This window comes from Oratosquilla oratoria, chromosome 12 (genome assembly GCF_046742065.1).
Source record: "Oratosquilla oratoria isolate Oo_2021 chromosome 12, ASM4674206v1, whole genome shotgun sequence".
Lineage (NCBI taxonomy): Eukaryota > Metazoa > Arthropoda > Malacostraca > Stomatopoda > Squillidae > Oratosquilla > Oratosquilla oratoria.
Window position 1 is genome coordinate 55,891,033 of NC_134788.1, and position 11,212 is coordinate 55,902,244.

Sequence of the window (11,212 nt, forward strand, 5' to 3'; positions counted from 1 at the left end):
TGTAATCAATATCACTTGAAAATGTACAAAGTGTACGAAACGTCGTGAATATATTAAGAACACTCCACTGTGTTTTACTATGCCTTTTGGTAATAGTATTTCTGTGCTCAACTCTACGCATAAATCTGCAGTTCGCAAAGTAGAGAGTATCAACAAGATCATAAATACAGAAGTTGCTGTATTTTTTAACCAAATATGCTTACAGGAGAACCTGCTGCCTAAATATTCAAATATATACATATATATATGTATATATGTATATGTATATATATATATATTTAACATGCAACAGTTATTTATGTAAACCACGCGTGTAATTGAAATAGTAATCATTGTTTAGGTACGCGCGAAAACAAGCGCGGCGCTACAGTCGCGCGTGTAATGTTTACAACGCCATATTTTGCGACCCGTTGGATTTTCTTTGGTTTAGTTTGAATGCTTTGAGCGTTCAGCGTATGCGCAGGATATTCAAATTATCTTGTTGTTGTGCAAGTGTATGCCCGATTCTTCAAAAGCAAATAAATATTCACCGATTCAAACGCAAATTTGGTTATCAACCTCGGCAAATTAGTTTTCCGAGTAAAAATATTAAGGTAAGACATCAATAATATACTATTGTAATGTAAGACAATTGTTTTTTAACCTATTTTCTCCCGAATATGAGCAGCTCAAGATCGTTGGGTAATATACACTTGGTCAAGAAATGACCCAAAAATCTTCACATGCCAAGTTGCATGTCCGCTGAATGGCCTTCCGGCTCCGGCGTTTGGCCTTCAAGCCAAAAAATCCATAAATCAATCAATCAACCAAGTTGAATGTCAATTGGGCCAGTGGTTTGGATTTTATTTATTATTTTTAAATTGACAACAGTTGCCATGGCAACATTATAGGTTGTTAATTTAGAAATAATCTATAAAATCCAAACTGCTGGCCCCATTGACATGCAACTTGGCATGTGAAGGTTTTATGGGTCAACAAATCACCTGAGCATGTCATTAACATTGCAGGACCTTCTTCTTATACCATTCTTACTAACACCTATCATGTTGCCATGGCAACTGTTGTCAATTTAGAAATAATCAATAAAATCCAAACCACTGTATGTCAATTGGGCCAGCGGTTTGGATTTTATTGATTATCTCTAAATTGACAACAGTTGCCATGGCAATATGATAGGTGTTAGTAAGAATTGTATAAGAAGAAGGTCCTACAATGTTATTGATATGCTCAGGTGATTTGTTGACCCATAAAACCTTCACATGTCAAGTTGCATGTCAATTGGGCCAGCGGTTCGGATTTTATAGATTATTTCTAAATTGACAGCAGTTGCATGACAACATGATAGGTGTTAGTAAGGACAGTATAAGAAGAAGGTCCTACAATGTCAATGACATGCTCAGGTGATTTGTTAACCCATAAAACCTTCACATGCCAAGTTGCATGTCAATTGGGCCAGCGGTTTAGATTTTATAGATTATTTCTTAATTGACAACAGTTGCCATGGCAACATGATAGGTGTTAGTAAGAATGGTATAAGAAGAAGGCCCTGCAAGGTGATTTGTTGACCCATAAAACCTTCACATGCCAAGTTGCATGTCAATTGGGCCAGCTGTTTGGACTTTATTGATTATTTCTTAATTGACAACAGTTACCATGGCAACATGATAAATGTTAGTAAGAATGGTATAAGAAAAAGGTCCTCCAATGCTGTTGACATGCTCAGGTGATTTATTGGCCCATAAAACCTCCACATGCCAAGTTGCATGTCAATTGGACCAGTGGTTTGGATTTTATTGATGATAATCTGAAAATTGACAACTTCATGGTTGCCATGAAAAGGCAAATATGGTATGATGGAGATGTCTCATATTGTTTTTGACATGCTCATGTGATTTGTTGATCCTTAAAACCCATGTATTCCGAATTTTAATAAAATTGGACCAGTGATTTAGAGTTAATGTGTATTTCTTTACCGAAATCCTTAAAAATTACCACCCTTAATTCTAACATTTTGTTATGGTAAAGTCTAGCCAAAAATGCGGGCTAAAAAAATAATTCAAAAAATCATATCTCCCTTATTTTCTAAGCTATTTCAAAAAATTAAAAAGCATTTTGTGTCTGATAAAGTTGTCTTTCATATGCAACAATAATTTAAGGGTTATTTTATTTTTTATTTTTATTTTTCTATTTTGTGCCCGTACCTACATTGTTGATCTTTGACAGAGACTAGATATATATCCCTATCTTCATTTTTTATACTCTAACTAGAGTATGATACTAAGATTGATATAGAATATACAATGATAAAATTAATGTATGTGGTAACTAGAGAAAATGCACAAATATGTTGATTACTACACATCTAAATGTCGACCGTTGGTGAACAGACGAAACTAGTTCATCCTTTAGGCTGGATGAACAAGGAGTGATTCGTTATAATCATATATATGCTCACTGCTAACTCAGCGGTCTGAGTTCGATGCCAGCCCAAGACTATAGATGAAAAGGGATAACGCTCTTGGGCTATAATCATTTGTTCTCCAGTTACCATAATTAGATCACATTGAATTCGTGGCGCAGATGCAAGAAAAAGGAAGAGATAGGGAGTGCGTTTGTGAGAAGGAAGATGGATGTGTCGGCATTAAGTGAAACTAAGTTGAAAGGGAGGAGTGATATTGAGAGTGTAGTGGGGAGGATAACGGGAGTGAGAGGGCGAAGAAAAGAAGGGTTCACTTTACTAGTAAGTGAAGAGATAGGTAAGCGTGTGGTGGAGTGGAAGGAGGTTTCTTTAAGGTTAATGTGGATGGTGTGGGTCTTTGTGAACGCATATGGGCATGGTAATTGAGAAGAGTGTAGAGGAAAGGGAGGTTTTTGGATATATTAAAATAAGTACTTAAGAGAGTTTTGGGAGAAATCTGAATGCAATGGTTTTGGGAGCTCTAAATGCTAGAGTAGGGATTGAACCAATAGACGGAGTGGTTGGGAAATGTGGAGTGTCAGGGAATAATCAAAGTGGAGAGATGATGGAGATATAATTAGAGAGTTGATGGTAAATAACACAGTGTTTAAGAACAAATCAAGTATAAGTACACGTGGAAAGTGCCGGTATGATATATGGGCTACTTTGAATGTGTTCCTCAGGAAAATTTTGAAACAAGGTTAGGTTAGGTTAGGTACCTAACCTAACCTAACTTAACCTAACCTTAAAATAACCTAACTTAACCAAACCTAACTTAACTTAACCTAACCGAAACGGAAAGGTCATATCCGAGAGTTGACACCTTGACGTGGTGGATAGGCTTGAGAATCTTAATGACTACAAAAGCTATGAAAATGAAGGTCTATACTCACACAGTAAGAACTATCTCAGAAGACCACAGGCTGGAGTAATGGAAGTAATTACACGTTGGTAATAGGCGACTTTAATGCTAAAGTAAGGAAGGAGATGGGAGATGAGACGTGCATTGGGAAGTTTGGAGTAGGTGAAAGAAATGACAGAAGCAAGAAGTTAGTCAATTTTGTAGAGAACTACAACATGAGGATAATGAACACCTTCTTCCAAAAGCGTGTAGATCGTAAATGGACGTAGAGAAGTCCAAATGGAACAGCAAAGGACGAAATATACTTCATATTAGGAGATGAGAGCAAAGACGTTAGCAATATGACGGTCATAAATAAAGTTAACATAGGTAGTGACCATAGAAGGCAGGTCGCATAGCTAAATTCAATTCAGAGCCGAGAGAATTAAACTAGTTTTAAGAAAGAAAATAGGCCTTGCAAAGGTTAAGGATAATAATAAGAAATTTCAGTTAGAAATTAAAATTATATTTGAAGCTCTAAGAACTAACGAGGACACCGTGGAAAATATGAAAGAGTAGGACTAAATAAGCTTATCAACAAAAGGCAGAAATTAGAGAAAAGAAAGAGAAACAAGGATGAAATAGAGAACACTATTCGGAAAGGTAAAAGTATTAAAGGGACCATGCGCAGACATGCTTTAGGAAGACAGCAAATGATATGTCTGAAACATGGAAATGGAGAAATCGTTAAATGCAGAGACACAATTGTAAAAAGAGTAGAAGAATTTTACCAAGAGCTTTACCCGTCGGAGACCGTAGTTGAGTCAGTAAATTCATCTGTAGACGTTAGTAGTGTACCAGAGATTACAAAGGAAGAGGTAGAATTTGCTCTAAAAATATGAAACAAGGAAGAGCACCTGGGGAAGATGGTATATCGATAGATCTGTTGAAAGACGCAGGGAAATTAGTTCATATTAAATTAGCTCAGTTGTACACCCTGTGCTTACGTCAAGAACGCGTTCCTGAATCCTGGTGTAATACTATAGTGATTTTGCTTCATAAAAAAGGAGACCAGAAGGACCTTAGTAACTATTGACTGGTTAGCGTGCTATCAAATGTATATGAAATATTTTCCAAGATCCTTACAAATAGACTAAGTCAAATTTTAGATGGAAATCAACCGAGAGAACAGGCAGGCTTTAGGAGCGGATATTCGACTCTAGACCATTTGCAGGTGATGAACCAACCAATCGAGAAAACGACAGAATACAATATTCCTCTCTGTTTAGCTTTTGTAGATTACGAGAAGGCCTTTGACTCAGTAGAACAAATAGCAATACTAAACTCGCTACGCAAGCAACAAACAAATAGATCGTAATAGTTTTAGAAAAAAAAAAGTGAAATGTACCGCTATAATTCGACTACACAAAGATACGGATAATATCAAGATCGAGAAAGGAGTATGGCAATGCGATATAATTTCACCCAAATTATTTACAGCTTGCTTGGAAGATATCTTTAGAAGGTTGAGTTGAAAAAAAAAAAGAACGTTTAAAGACTAATGGCGAATATTTGAACCCCCTAAGATTTGTGGATGACATTATTCTTATTTCAGAAAGAGCAGAAGACTTGCAAGATATGCCGTGTGACCTAAACAAGGAAAGTCTCAAAGTAAGTTTAAAAATTAATAAGAGTAAAACCAAAGTAATGTTCAACACGAAAGTTCAAAGTAAAGAGATTATAATTGATGGTGAGAGTCTTGAAGAAGTTGAAGAGTATAATTATTCAGGCCAGTTGGTGAAAGTGACCAAAGATCATGATAATGAAATAAAAAGACGTATTGCAAATGGTTGGAAAGTGTTTGGTAAGTATGATAAAATCCTGAGAGGTTCTCTCTCTTTATGTTTGAAACGTAAAGTTTACAGTCAATGCATTCTGTCAGCAATAATCTAGGGGTGTGAGACTTGGAAACTGACGAAGGCGATGGAAACAAAAGTAAGGACTGCACAGAGGAAAATGGAGAGATCAATGATGGGAATAACGCTGAGAGACCGAAAGAGAGCAAGCTGGGTGAGAGAGCAGACTAGAGTGAAAGATATTGTGGAGGCGGTGAAAAAGAGGAAGTGGAATTGGGCAGGTAAGTTAGTGCGAACGACTGATGAGCGATGGAGCAAGTGTGTTACTGAGTGGACGCCGCAAGATTGGAAGCGTGGAAGAGGGACACCAGACAAAAGGTGGAGAGACGAGATCGAGAAGTTTACAGGAGTGACGTGGCAGAGGATGGCGCGGTGGTGTGTATTATGGAATGCTATGAAGGAGGCCTTTGTTCAGCAGTGGACTCAGGATGGCTGATTTTAGTGAAATGGAAAGATAGGCCACGTAATATACCAAAGAAAAAAAAAATCGTGGGCCACATCCAAAAAAATAGGCCACATACTATACCAGCACCGCATGGAAGAGGGTGGCGGATGGAAGGGTTGTTGATGTGCCATTAATGGACTATATTGTGATAATAAGGAGAAGAATAGAAAGAGTTCTGGATGTTCGTATTCTTAGGGGAGAAAGTGGGGGATATCAGATAATTTTTTGGTGGAATGTATATTGAGAGTGGAGGATAGATGGAGAAAGAGGAAAAGGACAGAAAATAAGGAGGTGCTAAGAATAAACTGTTTAGATGAGAAATAAAAGGAGGAGTACAAGAAGATGCTGAGAGAGGAGTGGGAGGGAGTGAAGATGGGCAGTAGAACTAGGAGTGGAGGAGAAATGGGGATGGTTTAAGGAGGGAGTCACAAGGTGTACAAAGATGGTGTATGAAACAAGGAGGACTGGAGGAAAAAGAAGGAAGGGTAGTGAGTGGTGGGATGATGAAGCAGAGAAGGTTGTAAAGGAGAAGAAATGAGCTTTCACAGATTGGTTACAAAATAGGACGAATCATATGGGAGGTACAAAGAAATGAGGAGAGTGGTGGGATTATGAACTAAAGAAAGTGGTAGAGGAGAAGAAGCAAACATTCAAGGACAGGTTGAAAAGTAGGATGATAGAAACATATGGGAGGTTAAAAAGACAAAACAAAATATATAGGAGAGCAGAAAAGTTTTAAAGTAATAAAGGGGGGACGGAGAGAGGGAGGTCGCCGATTAAATGAAGCGGCCTTGCTGTGGATGCGCTGTGTCTTGCGACACTGCTTCTGACCCAGGGCAGTGGGCGAGATGCAGGGATGACCCGTCATCCAGGAGTCAAGAAAAGAGGGAGGGTGGGGTGGCGAATGAAAGTGGGAGTGGTATATAATAAAAAAGATGTTTTGGAAGGAAATTGAGAGAGGAAGAGGAGGCGAATCAAGTGGAGAATAGGTAAAAGATGCAGATAGAGAGATAATAATGGAAGAGACAGTATGAGGAAGATGGACAGAGTATATTAGGTCGTTGCTGAATGTGAATTGAGGTTAGGGGGGCAAAGGTAGTTGCAGTGGGAGGCGCTAAGAAAATGACAATGATGAATGAGGAAAATGGAGGTGAAATAAGAAAAAATGAGGTGAAAGCAGTTATCAAAATTATATTAGTAGGTAAGGCACCTGGGTTATGTAGGTGTCATGCAGAGTATTTAAAAAAAAGGAAGTACAGTGAAGGTGGACTGGTTGGTGAGGTTGTTTAATATTTGTCTAAAGGAGGGTAGAGTGACGAAGGACTGGAGGAGTGCCTGTATAGTTCCACTTTACAAGGAAAAAGGGGACAAATGTAAGTGTAGTAGTTTTAAAGGGATCCGTTTGTTGAGTGAAATTGGGAAGGCTTATGGGTTTTAACTGAGAGGATTGGGAGAGGAACAGAGGGAGTAATTGGTGAGGAACAGTGTGGGTTTAGGAAAGGTAGGGGTTGCATGGTCGGATTTTTGTGGTAAAACATATGTGAGAAAGCTTTAGGAAAAGGTAAGGATGTTTTTTGAGGTGTTTTTATGGATTTGGAGAAAGCTTATGGGACAGGCACTGTGGAAGGTATTGCAGGTATATGAGACTGGAGCAAAGCTGTTAAGGGTAGTCAAGAGTTTTTATGATAGAATCTGTGTTAGAATTGGAAATGGAGAGTGCAAGTGGTTTGAGGTAAAGGTGGGACTGCGTCAGGGCTGTGTCATGTTGCCGTGGCTGTTCAATGTGTACATGGACGGGGTGGTGCAGGGGGTAAGTGTAATGGGCATAGGATTGGAGATGGTTAAAAGACAATGGAGAAAAGTGGCAGGTGAGCCAGTTGTTGTTTGCGGACGACACTGTGCCTGTGGCAGGGTCAGAGGGTGGGGGGTTAAGGCAGTTAGTGACAGAGTTTTGGGAAGGTGTGTGATTGGAGAAAGTTGAAGATAGATGTGGGTAAAAGCAAGGTGATGAGATGTACAAGAGGAGAGGATGGCAGCGAGCTGGAATTAAGTCTAAAAGGAGAGAGGCTGGAGGAAGTGGATAATATTAAGTATTTGGGGTTGCACGTGTCAGGAAAGGGAGGAATGGAGGTAAATTATAGATTGAGAGAAGCAAGTAAATGCCCTTGAGGGATTAAAAATTGTCATGAGAAATAGGCATCTGGGAATGGATGCAAAGAGGAGACTATGAAGAGGTGATTGTGCCGACAACACCATGGGGGAAGAAACGTGGACCTTAAGAGAGACAGAGAGGAAAAGTTTAAATGTGTTTGAGATGAAATGTCTGAGAAGTACAGTAGAGGTTACAAGGTTGGATAGTATGAGAAATGAAGTGGGGAAGAGAGTGGGGATGGAAAATGAGATGGTAGATAGGGCTGGTGAAAGAGTATTGGGATGGTTTGGATACATGGAAAGAATGAGTGATGAAAGATTGGCAAAAGAGGTGTGGAAGGCAGAGGTGGAAGGAGAAAACTTGAAGGGACAACTGAGGATGAGGTGGATGGATGAGGTGAAAGGGGCATTAGGAAAGAGGGGAATGTCTGTTGAGCAAAGGAGAAGGGAGGAGATAGGGGTGAGTGGAGAATAGCTGTGTATAGATGATATTGTGATGCTAAGATGGGAAGGGGTGGGGAATAGGTGAGTAGAGAGTGATCATGTGTGAATGATGTTTTGACTCAGCCTGAAAAGATTTTTTCCCTGTCTTCTCTATTTTCCGCATGAGGGAGTCACCGATTAAGTGAAGCAGCCTTGCTGTGGATGTACTGTGTCTTGTTGCATTGCTTCTGACCCAGGGGAGTGGGCAGGAGACAGGGATGACCCATCACCCATGAGATGAGAGGGAGGAAAGGGCGGTGGAATGGAGTGGGTATGTGCTTCTTGATTTGGCTACCTCCCTTGTAAGGGTCTACAGCAGTGGTTCCCAACCCCAGGGTCGCGAGGGTCTTTTTGAGGGTCGCCAGAGGGTCTTTTTTAACTTTTTTTTTTCCATTCAAGTTTCAAATGTATTCAAATTCATTGTGCTAGTAAATATAAACTGGACTATAAAAACGAAAGTTTATAAACATTATGCAAGTACGTAGAAATATAACATGAAATGGTTGAATTTATTATTACAATTAGGATCGCGACTCCAGGCTAAGAGTGGATTTAGGGTCGCAGCCAAAAAAGGTTGGGAAACACTGGTCTACAGATTGCTTTAACTTGGGCCATATCATTTCAGCGGCTTTGACCCATCGTTTTTCGCTCATATTTCCGAAATAATCATTCACATCAGCATGGTATATTAGCACAGCCTAATTCACTCCCTGCCATAATTTTTGACGTTATAGTGCATTCACAAGTGTATTTAATTACGGTGTTTACTCTTGATATTAAGTGTGTCGTAGCCGACACCCGTGAAGTAAATCGAACAAGTGAATTTGGGATACACGAGGTAGTTTGTGATGACGTCACGACTTCACCTGTTCGATTTACTTCACTGGTGTCGGCTACGACACACTTAATATCAAGAGTAAACGCCGTAATTAAATACACTTGTGAATGCACTATAACGTCAAAAATTATGGCAGGGTGTGAATTAGGCTGTGCTAATATATCATACTGATGTGAATGGTTATTTCGGAAATATGAGCGAAAAACGATGGGTCAAAGCCGCTGAAATACTTAGTTATTCCAAGTACATGTGGATATCTATGGATCACTATATCTTGCATGCTTTCACACCTAATTGTAGTATACAGGAAAAGAACAATGCTCATTGGGTCCTGTCTCCTATTCTCTAACATACCTACTCAAATTCATGTACAGTTCCAACTTAATCTATTATCTTTGATTTCCAATTAGCATATTCAGATTTGAACTTGTGTATAGTTTGAGCTTGGGCTATCTCACCTTCTAAGCTATTCCACAGATGTGAAATGGGGTAAGAGTATGACAGAAAAATCTGAAAGTAATTAAAAGATGTTTTGGAAGGAAATTAGGAGAGGAAGAGGAGGCGAATCAAGTAGAGAGGAAAAGGTAGAAGGTGCAGATGGAGAGATGATAATAGAAGAGAAGGCAGTAAGGGGAAGATGGGCAGAGTATTTTAGGGAGTTGCTAAATGTGAAGGAGGATAGGGAAGGAAAGGTAGTTGCAGTGGGAAGTGCTAAGAAAATGATTGTGAGGAGTGAGGAAAATGGAGGAGAAATAAGGAAGGATGAAGTGAAGGCAGTTGTTAAGATGATGAGAGCAGGTAAGGCACCTGGGTTAGATGGATGTTGTGCAGAATGTCTGAAAAAGGAGGTACAGTGGTGGACTGGCTGGTGAGGTTATTTAATGTTTGTTTACAAGAGGGTAGAGTACTGGAGGAGTTCTTGTATAGGTTCACTTTAAAAGGCTAAATGGGACAAGTGTGAGTGTAGTAGTTTCAGAGAGATCAGCTTGTTAAGTGTAGTTTTGGGAAGGCTTATGGGAGGGTTTTGATTGAGAGGGTTAGAAGAGGAACAGAGGGAGTAATTGGTGAGGAACAGTGTGGGTTTAGGACAGGTAGGGGTTGTGTTGATCAGATTTTTGTGGTAAGACAGATATGTGAGAAAGCTTTAGGAAAAAGTAAGGTTTTTTGGGGGGCAGGTTAAGGATCTGGAAAAGGCTTATGACAGGGTAGATAGGAAGGTACTGTGGGAGGTATTGCAGATATATGGGATAGGAGGAAAGCTTTTAAGAGCAGTCAAGAGTTTTTACGAGAGTAGTAGAGTTTGTGTTAGGATTAGAAATGGAGAGAGTGAGTGGTTTGCAGTAAAGGTTGGATTTCATCAAGGATGTGTTATGTCGCCTTGGCTGTTCAATTTATACATGGATGGGGTGGTGCAAGAGGTAAATGCAAGGGTGGTGGGTAGGGGATTGGAGAGGGTTAAAGAAAATGGAGAAAAGTGGGAGATAAGCCAGTTGTTGTTTGCTGACAATACTGTGCTTGTAGCAGGATTAGAGGAGGGATTGAGGAAGTTAGTGACAGAGTTTGAGAAGGTGTGTGAAAGAAGTAAGCTGAAGATAAATGTGGGCAAAAGTAAGGTGATGAGTTGTACAAGGGGAGAGAGTGACAGCAGGCTGGAAGTGAGCATTAAGGGGGAGAGACTGGAGGAAGTGGATAGTTTTAGATACTTGGGTGTGAATGTGGAGGGAAAGGGAGGAGTGGAGGTAGAGGTAGAATGTGAATTGAGAGAAGCAAGTAAATGCCTTGGTGGATTAAAAAGTGTAATGAGAAATAGACATCTGGGAATGGATGCCAAGAGAAGGCTATATGAAGGAGTGATTGTGCCAACAGCATTGTATGGGGCAGAAACATGGAACATGAGAGAGGAAGAGAGAAGGAGTTTGAATGTGTTTGAGATGAGGTGCCTGAGAAGTATGATAGGAGTTACTAGGCTGGACTGAGTGAGAAATGAGGAGGTGAGGAGGAGAATGGGGGTGGAAAGGGAGTTGGGAGATGGGGTTGATGAAAGAGTATTGGGATGGTTTGGACACATGGAAAGAATGAG